Source organism: Octodon degus, unplaced genomic scaffold, assembly GCF_000260255.1.
Source record: "Octodon degus isolate 3935 unplaced genomic scaffold, OctDeg1.0 scaffold00054, whole genome shotgun sequence".
NCBI lineage: Eukaryota > Metazoa > Chordata > Mammalia > Rodentia > Octodontidae > Octodon > Octodon degus.
Window position 1 is genome coordinate 2506454 of NW_004524630.1, and position 19898 is coordinate 2526351.

A 19898-nucleotide genomic window follows, 5' to 3' on the forward strand; every position below is an offset into this window, starting at 1 on the left:
TGATTTCTCATCGTTGATCCGACCTTGCATTCCTAGCGTGATTTCTCATCGTTGATCCGACCTTGCATTCCTAGCGTGAACACCGTTTGATTGTGAAGTATGATGTTATGTTTTTATTTTTAGTTTGCTTTTCCAGTGAACTGAAGGCCTTTGTGCTAAGCTGTATCTCCAGCCCTTTTCATTTCTTATTTTCATGCAAAGTCTTCCTAAATAGTCCAGGTTGAGCTTGAATTTGTAATCTTCCTGTCTCAGCTTTCCTGAGTGCTGGAATTACTGGTATATATTGCAACACCTGCCTAGTATTATCCTTTTTAATATACTGCTGGAGTTGATTTCTTAGTATTGTGTTAGGGTTTTTATGTCTATTTTCATGAGAAATGTTGGTCAGAATTTTTTTTAATGTGTTTAGTACAAAGTCTACAGGGTCTCACTATGCAGATCGGACTCATAATGATCCTCCTGTTTTCAGCCTCCCAAGCACTGGGCTTACAGGAGTATGCCACCACACCCAGTGCCCCCCAGGGGCAGGGCCAGCAGGGCAGGTACAGGAGCGAACCCAGGGGCAGGGCAGAAATTGTCTTATGAGTATGAGAAAAAATATGTGTTTCCATCAGTTCATAATTTTCAACCCGTAAGTTCAGAATACACCCCAACTTCTCCCTTTTCATATATTAATTCTGTCTTTCAAGAATGAGAACCTAGCTGTGGTGCACAATCCTGTACTAGCCCAAGCATGGAGTACATGTGAAGTAGCTTCGTAAATACCTGTCCCTATTGCCTAGAGCACAGTACTTATTGCAGATCTTTTATCCTTAACCTTAGGTGAGGATATAGTGGTCAGAGTGCTGTGTTTAAAATTATTTTCCATCTTCTTTCAGCATCTTCATACTATCTGTTTAAAAGGCACCTATGCAGTCGGTGATATTTTTTATTTTTCAACTCGCTTATACTGTAATGTAAGATATTAATGTGGTTCAAAAATTTAGAATAAGTGCTGGCCAGATAGCTCAACAGACTAACGTGCCTGCTTAGGCAGACTCAGGGCCCGAGGTCTGGTCCCAGGCGTGCAGTGCAGGCCCTGCCCCCGGTAGCCTGCTCTGATGGGGACTGAGACTGGGCGTGGTGTCGCGCGCCTGTAATCGAAGCTCTTGGGAGGCTGAAAACAGAAAGATCACTGCAAGTCCGATTTGTGCAGTGAGACCCTGCAGACCCTGTGCTAAAATACATTTTTAAAAATTTAGAATACATAAAAAGGTATATCAAATAAATGTCCTTCCTTTATCACCTCTTTTTTCATACTTTCTGCCCATTACCTTTGGTAGGAATCTCATTAGTCTTTGTCCTAGTGTTCCTAAATGTATTTCCCCATTTTCCCTACAAATAAGCAGGTACATATATATTTTCTTATCGCCCTTCTATGTTTTACATGATGTGGGGGAGATGTAGATTAGTTTGCTTTTTCACTGAACGTGTATCTTGGCTACCACTCCAGTTCGTACCAAGAACTCGGCTGTATTACTTATTTTAAGGATACTGCTGTGCTCCTTATCTAACAAGCTTTCTCTTGTGGGTACTTAGATTGTTTCCCATATTTTGCAGTTACAAATAATCCTTCAATTAACCATTGTGTGCGCACACGTTCTCATGTGGTCAGCTCGAGACGGCAGCTGTGGCCACCCTACCCAGGATGGGCCTGATCTCACCAGGTAGAGGTGAGAGAGAGTTCTAGGAGCGGGATTGCTGGGCCAAAAGGTGAGCGCATGGATCGTTTTGTTGATAGGTGCAAATTTCCCTCAAAAAATGTTGCACACATTTGGCGTTCATGCTGCTTTTAGGAGTGTTCCTCTTCCTGCTTTTCTCCAACCTCCACAGTTGGTTTCATGGAAAAGGAGTCTGCAGGAAGCATGGAGCCCCTGCGGCGCCTTTTGAGCGTAACCTGTAAATGTGGGATGCTGCCCGCGACCACCAGATACCTGAGACCACCTGCAGGATATGGGCAGGGACGAAGCTCATGAGAAGGCCCAGCATGCTCAGCGGCCTGGCCTCTGTCCCCAGTGCCACACACAAAATTTGGAGACAGAGAAGACAATCACAAAAAAGAAAAAAGGACAGATGAAGCAATGGTAATAAGGACTAGAACATAAATGTTTAAAGCCTCTAATTAGCATTCTAAGGCATACAAGAAAGGATGCTTTGTCCATATAGGAAAAATCCAAACAAGTAAACAAACCTTTCAAAAACTTAATTTGTGTGTGTGTGTGTGTGTGTGTGTGTGTGTGTGAAATAGAAATAGTGTGTGTATGGTGCATATATGTAAGTAACACACACACACACACACACACACACACACACACACGCTTGCGCACACATTCTCCATGACTTCTAAGAGGGTTTAGGAGCCACAATACTGAGCACCCAGGCCCTGACACCTAAGAATCGCTGTCCACTATCGAGCTCAGAGCCTCTCTGGGGCCAGCGCAGGTGGAGTACAACACGGTCCTGGAGCATCCTTTCGTGCCAGTGTCTTCATTGCTATTCTCTCACTGCTGAGACCAAATACCTGACTCCCAGCATTAAGGAAGCAAAGGTTTCTGGGGCTCACAGTAGTGCAGGTTTCAGTCCATGCTCTGCTGGCTCCAGTGCAGAGTGGCGCATGGCAGGGGGCAGCTGTTCATGGCAGGATAACAGCAAAAGCAGCACAGCACAGACAAAAGGGGAAGGACACGAGAGAAGACTCCTTCCCTCCCTGACCCTGGGTGCAGGCTGCCTGCCCCGGGGCAGGTGTAGCACTCCACCGTAATCCCAGCATTGGACCATGCGTCAGTCAGAAACTGCAGAAGCCACTCCATGACCGCATGAGGCTTTAGGAGGACAGCTAGCCACAAACCATAACAACCAGAAAGTAAAAAAGTGATGAGGAACATGTGGAAGAGGACAGAGAAGCAACCTGAGAGAACACTCACTGGCTTAATGTGGACAAATGAAAATAATGGTGAGTATAATGCATGAAATAAGGCATGATGATAAAATGGGCGAACAGTAAGTAGAGGAGCAGCGTCACAGCTAACAACTAGAACAAGGAGCACAATACTAGGAATTGGCACCCAACTATCACAGTAATGATTGCCTCAGACGAGAGTGACTAGTGGATGTACTCTGGTGGGCAAGAAACAGGAGCTTATAATTTATAAAGTATCTCCTTGCAGACCTAGAAGTGAAGTAGACTTACGGCTTGAATGTCTCCACCAAAAGTCACACAGAAATTTAGCCCCATTGTGAAAAATTAGGGTAAGACACAGATTTAAGGTGATTAAACTTGATGGCTGTGCCTTATGAACAGCCGTCCGTCCGCAGGTTACAAGTTACCGTGTGGCAGCGTCTACTGTGAAAGCCAGCTCGGCTGACTCTTGTATGTCCCTTCTTGCCCGGGTGATGCAGGCTTGAGACTTCGCAGAGCACCCCCAGCAGCAAGTCTGCACCCAACCTGGCCCCTCCACCTTGGACTTCTAGCACAGTGACCTTTTATTCTTTGTAAATTAGCCAGTCTGGCATATTTAGTTCTAGCAATGGAAAATGAATGAAAAAAGGGAACCTACTAAACTCCTAACTGATCTATATGACAGAAAGGCTCTAAGGAATGTGTAAGATCAATGTTTTTTGTTTTCATTGTTGTAGTTAGTTTTGAATTTGGTTTTTGAGACAAGATCTTGCTGTGTAGTTCAGGCTAGGCTTAAACTCACAGTATACCTGAGGCTGGCCTTGACTCATGGAGATCTCCTGCCTCAGTCTCCCAAGCTCTGGGATTGCATAAAGAGTTTTATTTTTTAAAAAAAAATAGATGTTTAATTTTGTAAACTGAGCTTCATCTATTGATGTGGTGATATAATTTCTTATTCAGTTGGTGAATATCAAGGATTAGATTGTTTAATTTTTAAAGTATTGTATCCGTTCAATAAACACCAGTTGATCATGGTGTGTGGCTTTTCTTTGTGCTGTTGAGTCCCATTTGTCAATATTTGTCAGGGCTAGATTTAGTCTTTGTCCATGAAGGACTCTGGCCCGTGGTGTGCTCTCCCTGCACTCTCTTTGGATTTCCTGTTGAGGTGCTATAGCCTTTAGCAAGTGAATGAGAAAGTATTCCTCTCTCTTCTGTCTCCTGGAATAGATTATGTGGAATTGCTGCGAAGTTTTCTTTAAATCTTTGAAAGAATTCTCCAGGGAAACCATCTGGATCTCAAGCTTTCATCTGAAAGGATTCAAATAAAGAATTCAAGTTTCTTAATATTTACAGAGCAATTCATTGTATGTGTTTTATATTGGGTGAACTATGATACTTTGTGCTTTTAGATGAATTTGTCTATTTCATCTAATTTGCCAAATTTGTGTGTATTTCATCTAATTGGCGATAATATAAATATGGAAAAAATATATATGAAGTTGTGAGTAATATGCCCTTTATTTTTAGTGTATCTAGAATCTGGATGAAATTCCCTATTTTGTAGTTGGTAATTTATGTCTCCCTTTTAGGTAGCAGTCTTTCTAGAGGTTTGTCAGAATTGTTGATCTTTGTTTCAAAGAGCTAGTGTGTTTCATTCATTGTCTCTATTGATTTTCCTGTTTATAATTTCATTGAACTTCTCTCTCTTTAATCATCCTTTCTTTTTAAATGTATTTGGTACAGGGTCTCACTATGCAGCTTGGGTTCTTAGTGACCCTCCAGTTTCAGCCTCCCCAGTGCTGGGATTATTGCTCTGTGCCCCCATGCCTGGTCTCTTTGGCTGGTTCAGCATGCCCAGGGGCAGGGCCAGTGCGGCGTGTGGTGGTGGGGATTGAACCCCGGTCCCTGCACTTGTCCCAGAAGGCGCTTAGTCCGCTGAGCTATCTCGCCGGCCCCTTGTTGAGCTGGGCTTAGCTGCCGTGAGCGCTTTGTGCCACCCTTCCACACCAATGTGCTTGTGTCCCTCGGATTGTGGTATGCTGTGTTTTTCGTTTTCTCCAGCTCACTGAATTCTCTCATTTCCTTTGAGATTTCCTCTTTGATTTCCACATGGAATATTCTGAAGTAGGTGGTTTGGTTTCTGCATGTTTGGAAATCTCCTTGATTTCTTTCTGTTATTCTTTTCTAGATTACTTCCATGTGTCAGCAATCATACTGGTTTCCACTCTCATGTTTGCTTGGGATGTTTTAGGGACATGGTTTTGCTTAGTATACCCTGTGGGCGCTGGAAACATCTACTTGCTGCTGGTGTTTGGTGAAATGTTTTGTCAATGTTAACTTCATTCATTGGATATTAAAGAGCAAAGAAATAGATGAGGAGGTAACAATAATAAAATCATGACTGGAGACACCCAGGGATGATGCTGCCCCAAGGTCAGTAAGTCAGGGTGCTTGCTTTTGTAGAGAAAGGGGTATGGTGGCGTGTATGGATGTGTTATGGAGTGGCTGGCAAATCATATGTTTATGGTTTTATGTCTTTACTAGGGCTTGCGGTTACAAGCAGTAAAGATTGTAGCATTTCCTGATTTTCATCATATAAATACTGCCCTGACAGACAATTCCAAGCTGCCAATGCGATACCCCTGAACATGGGGTTGGGAAGAGACTGCACACGTAGCCCTTGGGAGCCTGTTTGCGCTGCACCTACACAGCACTGGAAGGGTGTACTTCCTATGCTGCTTTGCTGAAGTGTACTTATCTTTGTTCACTTTACAACTGCGAAGATAAAATAATTGATGCCGTTGGAGATGCCGTTGGCTGCTTCTAGGCTTTGGGATAGCAAATGTGTGAAAATGTGCCGAGAGCATCTCTTACTGCCATCATGTAGCAAAATGCTCGAAAATGAACATAAACCCTTTGACATGGGAGCAAGCCAGAGGCACCGAGCGGCCCGCTGAGAGAGCTCCGGGGCCAAAGTAAGAAAAAACTGAACAAAAATAAAACAGTTTTGATAATAGCCCACTAGTAAAAAGTAAGTGTCTGCGAGTCCACACTACCAAAATGAGTGGTCAAATAAATGAACAGACGGGAGGACAGAAAACTCTATGCAAAAGAATTCCAGATAATTTACGCTGCTACTGGACCCTGGAGGAGAACCACAACTCTGCTTTCCAAGTACGCTGCCCTCCAAGGAATACAGTACGGGCTGGAGGACAAAGCAACAAATCTAACAAATGCTATCTCAGCCAACTGATGAAGGTTAACAACAGTGAAGATTTGGGCCATAACCCAGAAAGTGGTGCTCTGAAATGCCTTAATTCTAAATGCTAGAAAAATGAAAAATGAAAAATCCCTGAAGTCTAAAATCTCAAAACATCAAAATCCCCTAGAGGAAATTTTAAAAATCTTTAAAATAAATGTATTTATATTTTGTAATAAGACTTTATTTGAGAAACATAACACAATAGTAAACTATATATGCTACTTTAAACAATAAAATAGATGACATAGATTTTTGCAACATAAACACTGAGATGTATTAATGACAATCGCATGATGCAGTAGTTATGAGCAGATAAATCATTCACTGAAAAATAGATCTTCCACCTATTAAGCTAAATACGTATCACGTATCAGAAGCTTGGCAGTAGTGCTCACTCGGCGTTGTAACTGCAGCCATCTGCGACTGACAAAGTCAGTCTTTTGATAAGGCCAATAAAAAGCTTGGGTTGAGTGCCACCTGCACGTAGCCACCCAAGGAATGCTGATTTCAAGAAACGTTCCTTTGCAAGCACAACGTCCTGAAGGACATCTCTTCTTCTGTGCAGGAAGTTCAAGAGCAGAGCCTGCACGCAAGCTCAAGAGGATGACAGTGTCCTGGTGCAGAATGCAGCTCACCCCCAAAATGCACAAATGAGTCAGAACTTTCCAGAAGTCTTTCCGTAATTTACCCATCCAGTATTGGAGAAGTGTAGAGAAGGAATCCACGGCACAGCAAATAGTAAGACATAATCCTGCCACTTTAAAGTAGTGGAGGGAAAAAGACAAAAAGGGAAACAAACTAAGTGAAAATGCAACTGAGAATTTTAGTACCCCAGAGTTTTCCCTTTTGGGATCGTGACCTTCAGCATCTCAGCATTCTGCGCTGCGATGTCCTGGGCTGTGGCTTTGCAATGTGTATTTCCAGTCAGGACGGCTGCCACAGTGAGTCCTCGTCCTCACAGCATCTGTCTTTGAGACAAGGAGCCAAGAGTGTCACGCTGCTCGTGTGGTCTTCCTTACGAAAACCCATCGCCACAGTCCAACTGTGAAAAGAAACATCAGACAGATCTCAAACAAACAACGTTCTAAAGACACCTGGCCAGTGTTCTCTTCAAAACTGCCAAGGTCCTATCAGAAAGAAGGATAATCTAGATCAATTGTCAAAGTCAAGAGCAGGCGTAGGTCAGGCCTGGTGGTGCATACCTGTAACCCCAGAACTCAGTAGGCTGAGGAAGGAGGATCCCCGTGAGTTTGAGGCCAGCCTGGGCTACATGGCAAGTTCAACGTGCCTGGAACTGCACAGTAATACCAGGTCTCAAAAAAAAAGCTAACAAAGAGTAGTCTAGCAAGACATGTAATGTGTTCTCCTGAGTGAAAGCCTGGAAATAAAAGGGACATTAGATGAAACTATGGAATTCAAATAAAGCACAATTTTTTTAGAATGTGTCAGGATTAGTCATTGGTTGTGACAAGTGCTCCACGGTATGGTAACTGTTAATAATAGAGGAAATTAGATGCCATGTACTTGGGATCTCCCCATGCTATTTTCAGATCTTTCTGTGACTCTTAAAGCTGTCTTTTAAAAAGTTTATTTACAATTCTGTGTTTCCCCATCTTCTCTTCCTTGGGAAGAGACCCGGGGAGGCTTCACCTTACCTAAACTTCACAGCCTGACCCTGGAGTGGGTGCTTGGTGTTGTCTGGAAGCCCCACTCCTCTGTCCTAGCTCCACGTCACAACCCCCATGCTTGCATCTCCCACACCCACCCCTACCGGGTCCCAGCTGCTGGTCCTGGCTCTGATTTTACTGAGAAAATAAAACCAGAATGGAAAATGTCTAACTCTTCCAACCGCCATATCTAGCAGTCAGCCTGCACGGCCATTCTGTCTTCCTTCCTTTCAAAATAACTAACAAAAGTCACACGGGCGGGAGGCAGGCTGGGCCCCGCTCGCTGCGCAGCCTTGCTGTTTCCCTCGGACGAGGCTGTCACCTTCAGCAAGCAGCTCGTGGGGATGCCTTGGTTTTACTTCCCTCCAGCGTGCCCCATTCTTCTATTCCTCTTGATGACAAAATACTCCGGAGTGGTCTGTACTCCGCGCCACCATTGCTTTAAGATACATTAATAGGCACTTTGAGGCCAACACATCCGGAAGCAGTCACCGCTGGAAAGATGGTTTGTTGCTTATAGTTTCCTAAAGGCGGGGCATGCATGTCCAAGAGAGCAACCGGGGCTTGGGGAAGTGGGGGAGGAGGAGGAGACCCCTTACGTGCTCGCTGCAGAAGGGACTGGGGGGGCACTAGGCAGGTGCTGGCTACTTGGCATCATTTGGGCGTTCTGGGGTATATGACTGTTCTGGCCACTTGTTATGTGGCTGCGGGTTGTTGGGTAAGAGGACAGTGTCCTGGAGTGACAGCGCAGGGCGGAGGCTCTGCCCAGGGACTCAAAGAGTGTAGCAACTGATTGGCCCCCGGGTTAGCATTCTCCAGGCAAGGCCCACGTATCAGAAAGTCAGAGTCCGGAAAACAAGAGGCACCTGGCACGGCTGTGGTCTCACTTGTCACCTCTATGATTACAAAGTATTCCATCCTGAGTCCGAAGGAGCAGGCAGGGCGTGGGGCGCGAGTGCAGACCGCCAGGCATGGGTCGGGCGGCGCGGTGGGCGGAGCGCAGGAGGAGGAGCGGTCAGACGGCACTGGCAGGGCGCATCAGCGCGAAGGGGTGTGCGGGAGCTTGCGAGCACTTTCTTCAGCTTCCTTCGACCCAAAAGAGACTTTCTCAATGCAGGAGAAGAGGCGCTGGCAGAGCTCACCACACAGACCTTGAGCCGTGGCTGCCAGCTGGCCCAGGAGCCCAGAAGCCAAGGCCGAGGACCCCAGCCGCAGCCCCAGGGCCTGCCTGCTACGAGGAGGCTCCAGGTGGAGACTGACGAGAAAAAGGACGCGGAGAATCACAGGCCCAGCCTAAGAGTGGCAGCCTTGGCACCCCAGGGAAGCAGGAGGCAGAGGAGGATGAAGAGGAAGAGGACGGAAAGGACAAAGGGACGCTGAAGCCCAACTTGGGAAATGGGGGTTGGACACAGACCCTGTGGGTCTGGCCGTGACCTTCCATGGCAACTTCCGGCTGAAGGGCAAGGATGTGGTGGTGGACATCCAGCGACAGCACCTCCGAGTGGGGCTCGAGGGGCCGCCAGCGGTCATTGATGGGGAGCTGTACAATGAGGTGAAGGTAGAGGAGAGCTCCCGGCTCATTGAGGACAACAAGGTGGTGACTGCATTTGGAGAAGATCGATAAGATGGAGTGGTGGGGTCGCGCGGTGTCCAGTGACCCAGAGATCAAAACCAACAAGATTAACCCTGAGAACTCTAAGCTGTCAGATCTGGACCATGAGACACGGAGCCTGGTAGAGAAAATGACGTATGGCCAGAGGCAGAAGTCCTTGGGGCTGCCTACTTCAGATGAGCAGCAGAAACAGGAGATCCTGAAAACCTCCATCGATCAGCATCCAGAGAGGACCTCTCCAGGGCCACGTCCTATTGGACGTGTTTGCCTCCCTGAACTCTTGGGGCTGAGCCCCTAGCCAGCCACCTTCCTTTCCCACCATTCCGTGGGACTTGGGGAGCCTGGGGGGGGCAGGCATGGGGCTGGCCCAGGTACATGGGTTCCAGAACATCGTGGGAGAAGGGCTGGGGTCTGGAGGACTTGTCCTCCCTGGGAGGTCTGTTGTTACACATTAAAGCTATTTACCCAGCTCCAAAAAAAGAAAAAAAAGAAAAAAGAAAAGAAAAAGTATTCTATTCTGACATAAAACCATGCATCTGCAGCAGGCAGAGAGCAGGCCCCTAATGAGCAGGAATTCTTATACTTTTAGTTGGGTGAATACAGTTGCTCTTCATTCTCTTCATTCACCTCAGTGCAGAACCCCTCCTGTAGGGCTGGGGAGATAGCCCAGCAGTCTAAACACCTGCCTGGCAAGTACAAGGACCTAAGTTCAATCCCCAATAGCACATGCTGTGCCAACCCCAATACCAGGCATGGTGGTGCATACCTGTAATCCCAGCACAAAGGAGGCTGAGACAGGAGGATCATTGCAAGTCTCAACTACATAGCAAGATCCTGTAACAAATACTAAATAAATAAAATTTTTAAAAACACCTTATACAAAACCCCTCCTGTAAGAAGACCCTTCCAGGAAGGTAGGGTTTCCTCTCAACAAAGCAGTGTGCACTGAGAGTCCCCAGGGGTCCTTCCCAACTCATCCCAAAGGGTCCTACAGGTCACAGAGGGAAGCAGGGTGGCCCTGGGGTGTGCTCTGCTCAGTGTGTGTGTGTGTGTGTGTGTGTGAGAGAGAGAGAGAGAGAGAGAGAGAGAGAGAGAGAGAGAGAGAGAGAAAGATGTCACCGTTTTTGTTGGAAGAACCCAAGCAAAGGTGTTAAATGGTTTAAAATCTGGAAAAGAATTGTTTTTAATATTTTATAATTGCTATTAAATCACAAATTTACTATAATAGAACTAAAAACCAGTTGGTGGCAGGACTTTGCAGGACTCCCCCTGAGTTGGAGGAGTTGCACAGACACTCCCTGCGTTCCTCACTTCAGAATTGGTGTCATCCGCGGCTCCCACCCTGGGGCTTCAGCTCCTTGGTCTTTGTGCTTCTTGAGCCAAAATTTGTCTTCAACAAGCAAACAATTCTAGGTAATTAGCCTCAGCCACTTCTCCAGATTAACTGCCATAATGGTACTTAATGTTTATTGTAATATAAACAAATATCTTGGGACATTCACTCAAAGTTTGAAACTACTGAGAACTCATGAGGCAGCGCTGCTTTTGCTTCTCCGGCCCTGCGTCTCTGAGTGCAGCCTGCATTGGGTTGTGCGCCGGGTCGTGCACCGGGATTGCCCCGACCAGGGTCTTGAGCGCTGACGCCGTGCCGCAGCGGGCTCGCAGGTCCGGCGCTGGGCGTCCAGATCTACGCGCACTCAGTGCCTGCCTTGTGCGTCCTCCTCCCTGCAGGGGAAGGAGGCCAGCGCATGCGATCTCTGGATCCTACACGTTGTGTCCTTAACTGGCCATGGTTTGGTAAGATTGCATGAGTCAGATTTCCAATAACATGCTTTCCTAAACTTCTCAGAGTGGACCTAAATGTAGAAAAGGATTATCAGCCATTAGGAGATGGGAGGTGGAAAGGGAGACTGGATTCGATTCGGCCATACTGTGTGTGTATGTTGAAATTCATACAAAGTCCCAGTCATGTGGAAATTTATACACGTTAATCAAAAAATAATGTAAAAATGCAGAAACATTTTAAGTCTAGGGAAAATTAATTCAATCTTTGAGCAGCCTAGGGACAAAAATGCCTTCTGTTCATAAGGAAAAAGAAAAGCTTCAGGGCTTAGTTTCCTTTTCTGTCTCAGAGCCTCAGACTGCCTTACACAGAAGCCTTACACACTGCCTTACACAGAGGCCCTCTAGCCTCCCCGTCAGTATCTGCGTTCAGGAGACGGAGGCCAGTGACCAGCGAGGTGCCACCTTCCTCAGCACACATCGTTGAGCCAGCTTTATTAAAAGGGGAACCCAAATGCCTCCCCAGCTGGATGAGCAACTCTGCCACCGTCTGCTGGCTGATCCGCAGTGGCCCCGGGAGAATTCCCGTCCATTCACACGACACAGCCAGTAAGCCTTGAGGATGTCACACTTCGAGTCTGCAAAGGTGCTGAGAGCTCCTTCCCAACATCGGCCTCCTGAGAACACGCCCTGCAGCAACCAAGTTCCAGTAGCCTGGCTCCCCAGCCACCCCATCAGCGAGGTCGGGCAGCCACCGTGAAGGCTGCCGCCTGACTCAGCTTCCTGCGTGGGTGCCAGTAGCCAGTAGCCAGTAGAGGTTTCAGCTTTGGGGCTCTGATCCGTTCCCTATTTCTGCCTTCTGGCTCCTGATGTGGGGCCTTGTACTTTGGTTTCAGTGTATCACCTAAAGTTATGCGTCCCAAACAAATCCTGAAACCATACAGATCTGTGAAGTCGTTAAGGTTAGCTGAGATGTGAGGGGTGGGTACATATAATGTGGCAAATGGCTTGCAAGAAGAGAAAGGAAAGCTGAGGACTCACCCTCCCTCCCTCGTCCTGACGGTGTGGGGCCCGCCCCCACTGCTCAGTGCTGTAAGAAGGTTCTCACCAGATACGGGACTTGACGTCGGCCTTTCTGCCCTCCAGAACCATGAGAAAGAAATCTTTTTTATAAATTACCCCATCTCAGGTATTCTTCCACAGCAGCAGAAAGCAGATTAAGACCTCTGGTTTCCTGTCCCCTGCTCCAGCGAGACAAGTAAGTGTGGAACACACAGTTAGCTCCTACTGCAGAGGCGCTCCCCGAATCCCGCCTCTCACGGGATGGCTGCCTGCTGTGTTATCACTGTAGGAAATTCATGCTAAACGTACTGAGGCTTGAACTGTGTATTCGCAGATAGAAAAGAGTGTAGAGGGGCCTCAGGATACGTAAGCACAGATTTCCATTTTGGCATATACAGAACTGAAAGTACCTTTAGCAGAGATTCACATTCCAAATTTAGAAAGCTAATATATAAAAATTAAGATGAAGATTGTACATAAAATGGTTTGTTAAGGGATATCAGAGAAAATTCATTGATGAGCATCTTTAAGACATGCTTAGTTGTAAAGACCCTATAGATCCCATAGTGTTTGAATGAATTAAGGATCAGAATTCTGAAAACCTAACAGCCAAGGACTGTTGGGAAAGCGTGCAAGGATCCGAGTGTGGTGGAAAGATTTCAGCCCCTTCGGAACTCTGGCCTATTTTCCTCATGCTACAAATGAACAAACCCACTAAACGATGCATGAAGCTTTCCCACTGGACTCCAGCACCGGCAGCACCAACAATGTGCCACGTTCTTCATTTTCTTCTAGGAGAAAAAGGCCGCACTGTGCTTCCCATCTGGCACCTAATCCTGAGCATCCGCAGTCCTCCTGCTTCAGCCTCCTGGGCAGCAAGGGCTGTGGGCGCACATCACTGCTTACGGCTTGCCTGATAGCTCTAACAGTGGTTTTAGATAAACCAAACATATCACAGCTTGGATGAAGCCATTTTTTCCTGGCTTCTATATAAATCCTCCTCTTATCATCCAAATTGCAGGGACTCCCTGTTCTTCAATAAGTTTAGAACAAATCGCACTCAGCAGCGTCCCAGATCTGCCATTTCCTTCTTATAACTGGTGATCGTTCACTGAGACCCAATTTTTTGTGGAGCAGTTGTTCATATTATTTCTATAATATCCCTCCCCCACGGCCAGTCCTGGGGTTTGAACAACAATAACAATAAAATCTAATAATCATAACAACATAATGTAACAAATGCTACATGAATGTACCCTCTCTCTTTCTCTCCCTCTTTCCCTCCCTCCCTCTCTACTCCTCCCATTCAAAATACTTTGTAGGGGCCGGGGAGATAGCTCAGTAGAATAAGCGCTTGCCTGGCAAGCACAAGGGACTGAGCTCAATCCCAGGGTCTGCCAAAAAAAAGACAAAATACTTTGCATACCCAGCCTTCTGTCCTGGCAAGGACGTAGGACAACACAGTCTGCGCGGTGCAGGCAGGAAGTGGGTGACCAGCCAGTTACCACACCGTGGCTGCAGCCTCAGCCGTCCGAGGTACGACAACAAAACTAGAACAAATTTCTTTCGCTTTCTTTGTGTTCATGGGTAGAGGATTCCTACCCTAGATCTCGCTGACCTCAGGGTATGGTGTTTTTTCTCCTTAGAGGAAATGCTTTATAGCTTCTGTTTGGCAAATCTGAGCTCTCAGCAGCACCTCTTTCCTGCTTTAGGGTCAAGGTTTACTTGAACATGAGCGTGGGGATACTGTGACAGTCGTTCTGATGACCAAGAGGAGGCTAGTAGGGAGCTAATGGCAGGTAGCACGGGGCTCCTGTGTAGCTGAGGTCCAACTGCTCGTGTAGATTGCCCCAGTGGGGAGGGGGAGGCTCTGGGGAAGGCGGCACTAGGGTTGTACTTCTTGGTAGATTCTACGTCTGTTCTAAATGCAGAGGTGCAGTACTCCAGCCACCGCTTGGAGCGCTCAGCTGTGCTTGCAGGAATGTGTTGTCTGCTGTTGCGGCAGATCTCTGTCGCCCCAACCTATGATCTTTCTGCCTTAGCTTCCCGAATGCGGAGTGAGATTGCAGGCACGCGCACCACCCCAGCATAAGACAAATCTTAAATTAGGAAAAATCTTGTGCTTTAGCTAAGTGTTCACCCTCCCGATATTCTCGTTCCTTCTGCTAATCCGCCTGGCGTCACGCAGCTCCTCACGGGCCGGAGCTCTCCTAACACCCCGTTGTGGGCACACACTTTGGCAGTCCAGGTCTGCAGGCCACGGCTTCTCTCAGCTTTCTCTTGCCTGAAAAGAATCTATTTCCTCTTCACTTTTGAAAAGTACTTTAGCAAGATAAAGAACAACAGATTCATGCCTACTTTCTCTCTCTCTCTCTTTCTCTCTCTCTCTCTGTGTCTCTGTCTCTATGTCTCTGTCTTTCTCTGTCTCTGACTCTCTCTCCTTGTCTCTCTCTCTGTCTCTGTCTCTGTCTGTCTCTCTCTCTCTCTGTCTCTGTGTCTCTCTCTGTCTCTGTCTCTGTTTCTGTCTGTCTGTCTGTCTCTCTCTCTCTCTGTCTCATCTCTCTCTGTTTCTCTCTCTCAAACAATTTAAAGACTGCTCCTTTATCTTCTTTCTTGCATCGTTTCTCAGGTGCTTGTGAAAGTAGAACATTGTATTCATTGTAAGAAGGTACGCCTTGGTGGCAGTGCTGTGAGAGTCCTAAGTCAGACAGCTGCTGCACTACACCAAGAGCATGACTACACACAAACTCTGAGATGAGATGACAAGTGGGAGCCACAGCTTCTGTGAAATTCAGAATGATTTATTATGTAGCAATAGATGGTTAATTCAGAGACTATCTTAAAAATTTCCACAAAGAAAAAACGTTACACATGAAAGTGGGAAGGAAGAAAGCATTGGATTTGCCAACAACTGTTCTTAAAATTGTGAGGGAAGATTAATTCCAGTAGACAATTTGGAACACTTGAATTGTCAGTCAAGTGTCAGAGTAAAACACGTTGTCAGCTGTGTAGAGACTATAGCAAATGATTTCCAGGCAGTCTTTTTCAGTAAATTATTGAAAGATACATTCTGCAGTGTGACCACGTGCGTCCAGCTGTGCCCCAAAGCCTCTGCAGGCACAGGTGGGCTTTCCAGAGGAGTCTGGATGTAGACTTGTGGTGCTGGGACTGACTCACAGTGCAGTGCTAGGGCAGGTACTAGGAGGGTGGGTGTGAGCGCCTCCTGCCCTGGGCGGCCTGGAGAGACACAGGGGCAGAAGGGGCTGCAGGCTCCTGCCTTGCTTGCTGTCTTCCGTCTGCCATAAACTGCTTCTTCTCTGCAATCCCTCGGCCATCCAGGCTGCCTTGGAGCTAGCTAACTCTGAACTGAAACTTCAGTGAGCTAAATGCACCTTTTTTCTTTTAACTGGGTGTTGGGCACTTTGTCCCTGCAATGAGAAAAGTAACCAAGGCGAAAAATAAGAAAATTAATCAGAGAAAGTAAGGCATGGAAAGGGCCAACCAAATAGCTCAGCAGATTAAAGTACCTGCAAGCAGGTACAGGGGTTGGAGGTTCAATCCCCAGACCTGCCTTGCCAGCCCCGCCCCCGGGGTGCTCTGAGACTGCAATTGAGACTGGGCGTGGTAGCGCATGCCTGTAATCCCAGCTCTTGGGAGGCTGTAAACAGGTGGATCACTATGAGTTCATTTAGTTATGAGACCCTGACCCCTGAAGGGTCACCCTGTAGACCCTTCCCTAAAATACAGAAAGAAAGAAAGAAAGAAAGAAAGAAAGAAAGAAAGAAAGAAAGAAAGAAAGAAAGGAAGGAATTCAGGAACAAGTGCATCCAAACCAAGACAGTGGCAAAGAGAATGCCAGGAACAGAAGTCAAGGGAAACGCCAAGGTGATAACTATCTAATGGCCCAGAGTAGCCATCCACTGTGAAGCTGGGGAGCGAGAGGAGGGCGGCATACATGACAAAGCTCTGAACACACAGTTTTTGAAAAGCTGGCGCTAGCTCCTTGTGGATGGCAAGAAGCCAGGCAGGGAGCTGGCGACTGGTGGGCGGTTCATGCCTCCCCGACCTGTGAAGAATCCTGGGGCTTCCTCCACCTCCCCACAGGCGACTTGCTTGCGGGTCACGGTATGCAGTCACAGGCTCTAGAGCCGAGCTCGTGTGGGAAGCACACACACAGCTCCAGATTCACGTGGACTTAGTCTGAAAAGTTCAAACGCTGCTGAAAGGGTCCACGTGCCCTTCACTACATCCTTGCTCTGCTTTATTTTTCATTCACTTCCCACTCAGGCATACTCATTCCCAAAGATGCTATTCATTCATTGCTCCAAAAACTTCCTGCAGCTGAGACTCACTGAATCAAATCATTATGGTCAAGAAGAAAAGAATATGATGTAGCTGGGTGTGATGGCGCACGCCTGTGATCACAGAACCCAGAGGCTGAAGCAGGAGGATCACCATGAGTTCAGAACCAACCTGGGCTACAAAGTGAGTTCAAGGCCAGTCTGAACTGCACACCAAGACCTGTCTCAAAATCAAAATTAAACAAGTAATCATAATTATTACATTAGAAACAATATGATGACTAGCCAGACCTAGCGACCCTAATTAGTAAATTTAAAGAACCAAAGTCATGCAAAATAGACACAAATAATTTCGTGTCTTATAGTAGATTTGCTTGGCCTCTTTGAACATTAGCTGGAGTCTTAGTTCATACTCATCTAGAGCAATAGCAATAATCTGGCTAATGTGCTATCTAGTCAGTATTTCTTTGAATGGAAGAACTAATAGAAGTTAGAGACTGTCACCTGTCCCTTATGGGATGGATTAGCAGAGCGCATTGTCAGAGTCCTCCCCTGCTGGGTTTGAGCTCTTGGGACCTCCTCAGACCCACAGCTGCCCACGCTAGCCAAGTGCCTGAGCGGGGTCCTATGTGATTGTTGGGATTATAGGCGCGCCGCCACACCTAGTCTCAATCGCCATCTCAGTGTGCCCCGGGGTGGGGGCTGCACGGCACACCAGGGTCTAACCCCACTGCTGCGCTCTGCCTAAGCAGGTGCTTTAGTCCGCTGAGCTATCTGGCTGGCCTAAAAAGTGCTGTATATTATAGAGAAGCTTCAAAAAGGAGAAAGTAATAAATCTTAAAAGCTTTAATACTACTTAACATTACTAATAATAGTGGAACATGAAACTATGTAGGTCCTAATACTACCAAAAATTGAACAGTGAAAGACAGAATTAGCTGCCCACGCAGGGTCTGCACACAGGAATTTTATAAACATCACATTGTGCTTGCTGCACACTGTGGAGCAGGTAACGGCTAAATGCACTTTGCATGCAGAACCTGTAAGATTCATTTGCTTGCTTTTTCTTCAATTTCCAGGCCAGGGAGATAGCTCAGCAGTATAAGTGCCTGCCTGGCAAGCTCAAGGTTCCAAGTTTGATTCCCAGTACCAAAAAAAACACATACATAAAAACATCTGAAAGAATTCCATAATCTGATAAAGTAAATATCTGACTTCAATTTCCATCTCATAAGATAGATTGAAAACAACTTTCTACTGTGCTCCAGGCTTTGAGTATCACAAAACTTAAAAATCTCTTATCTGAAAACTACTGTCTTCTATGAAAACTGCCAACTAGGTATCCTGACAGCCTCCAGAACTGAAAAGAAATGAATTATAGAAGACTTGGGTAATAGGATAGCCTTACAGAATGAGAAATTAAGACTCTTAAAGTCTTGGGGGCCAGGGAGACAGTTCAGTGGAATAAGCGCCTACCTGGCAAGCACAAGGTCCTGAGTTCAATCCCTGGTTGAGAAAAAAAAAACACTCTGAAAGTCTTAACAAGTTTTTAGGACACTGGAAGGATAAAAATAATAGCAAAACCCTTAAACTTTATTTAATAAGTTCTTAGATAACAAACAACTAATTATATTAATTTATTTGAAATCAAGATTTTATGTCTAAGAGCAAAGAGAAACAATAAAACCAAAATATTTTAATTAGGAACCATAAGGTTTGAAATGAAATAGAAACATCAATAGGAACTCATTCTATTTATTTATTTGTTTGTTTGTTTTGAATTCATGCTTTTTAAAAGAAAGAAGAAAGTACACTTTCCAATTCTTTTGCTAAAATGAGCTTTTAAAAAACGGTGTTGAGTGAGGAAAAATGAACCTGATGTGAGAACTTACCCTCGAGATCAGGGTTTGTACCGCCACCCTTCCGCCACATCCTGGAGAAACAGCCACTGCGAAACGCCTGTGGCGATACGGCATACAAGAGACAGGAAATAATCGAGAGTAAATGGTGCTGTGTCCGAAGAACACACCAGGGACCCTGTCACTGGCCAAAGGGGGCTAGTTTGAGCAATAAACACAGTAATTACTGTAGTTCATAGAATCTCTAAAAAGCTGAGTCGGGCAGGGGAGGCAGCTCAGCGGCATAAGAGCCTGACTTGCAGGTGCAAGGTCTGGAGTTCGATCCCGGTACCATAAATAAACAAACAAACAAACAAATAACTGCGTCTACAGTAACACAAAGGAGAAATTTTTGTGTGAAGTTCAGTTAACAAGTGAATCAGCCATTTCACTTTTGAATCCTTTAATCATATGTGCTATTTTGACTCATCTACTACTAGTAAAAATGCAGACTTTAGGCAGTATTAAGTATGCAGAGAGCGCTTCCTGGCTTCAAAGAGGATGCCAACCAAACGATCCCATACGCTGAGCCCACAAGTCAGACCAAGTTGTTGGACAGCCAAATTTCAGTTCACGACATTCAAATATCCGTAAGCATTTCACGGTCAAGAATCTAAGAAAATTGCAAGCTGTCATTAAAAGCGAAGATTTCTGGAGCCAATTTGAAAGACATTTGCATGTCTAAAAACCCTGTCAAGATACCTGGTATTTAGAGGGGTAGAGAATCTATTTATGCATCCTAAAAGTCAAATTACAAAATCCAAGTGATGAGCCCTGATGGTAGCGCTGAAACTATGTGAAGAGACAGAACCCGGTGGTGTGCAGAGGTCAGACCCGGGGACGACGTCACACCGGGGACCACGACTCCCAATCCCACAGGACCTGCCCTGACGTTCTATGTGGATCACAGAAAAATGAGTGGCTCTTTGTGGACTTCACTGGCATGGAAGCATGTCGGGGTTATACTGCTAGGTATGAAAATCAAATTTCAGAATAACAATGTCATAATGCACTTGATTAAACAAATCAGTGTCATGCTCAAGACTGACTGTAATCTTTGCATTGGAAGTGTTACTAAAACGTACTCTTCGTCTACATTTTCATGTTTTGGTTCTAATGAAGGCAGATGCAAATTTTTTATTTCTGTTTGTAAATATAAACACAATACAGCACGGATCTGATCGCAGCACCACTCCTGCACATTTCCTGTTCCTGAAATCCAGTGGTGACCCCGGCTCGGGAGGCAGCCCTGCCCCTGCCACACCACACCTCCACCCAGCCACACTACGCCATGCCACGTCAAGCCACGCCCACCCCCATGCCACACCCATGCCACGCCACGCCCCTCTGCAGTGTGCACGTGCAAACGTGGCCCT

The 19898-nt window shown here is 46.2% G+C and overlaps 1 pseudogene; it reads left to right on the top strand.

Annotated features, from left to right (window-relative positions):
• Positions 1 to 9777, top strand: part of LOC101573861 — a 10684-nt pseudogene extending 907 nt beyond the window's left edge.
• The last annotated feature ends 10121 nt before the right edge of the window (positions 9778 to 19898 follow it).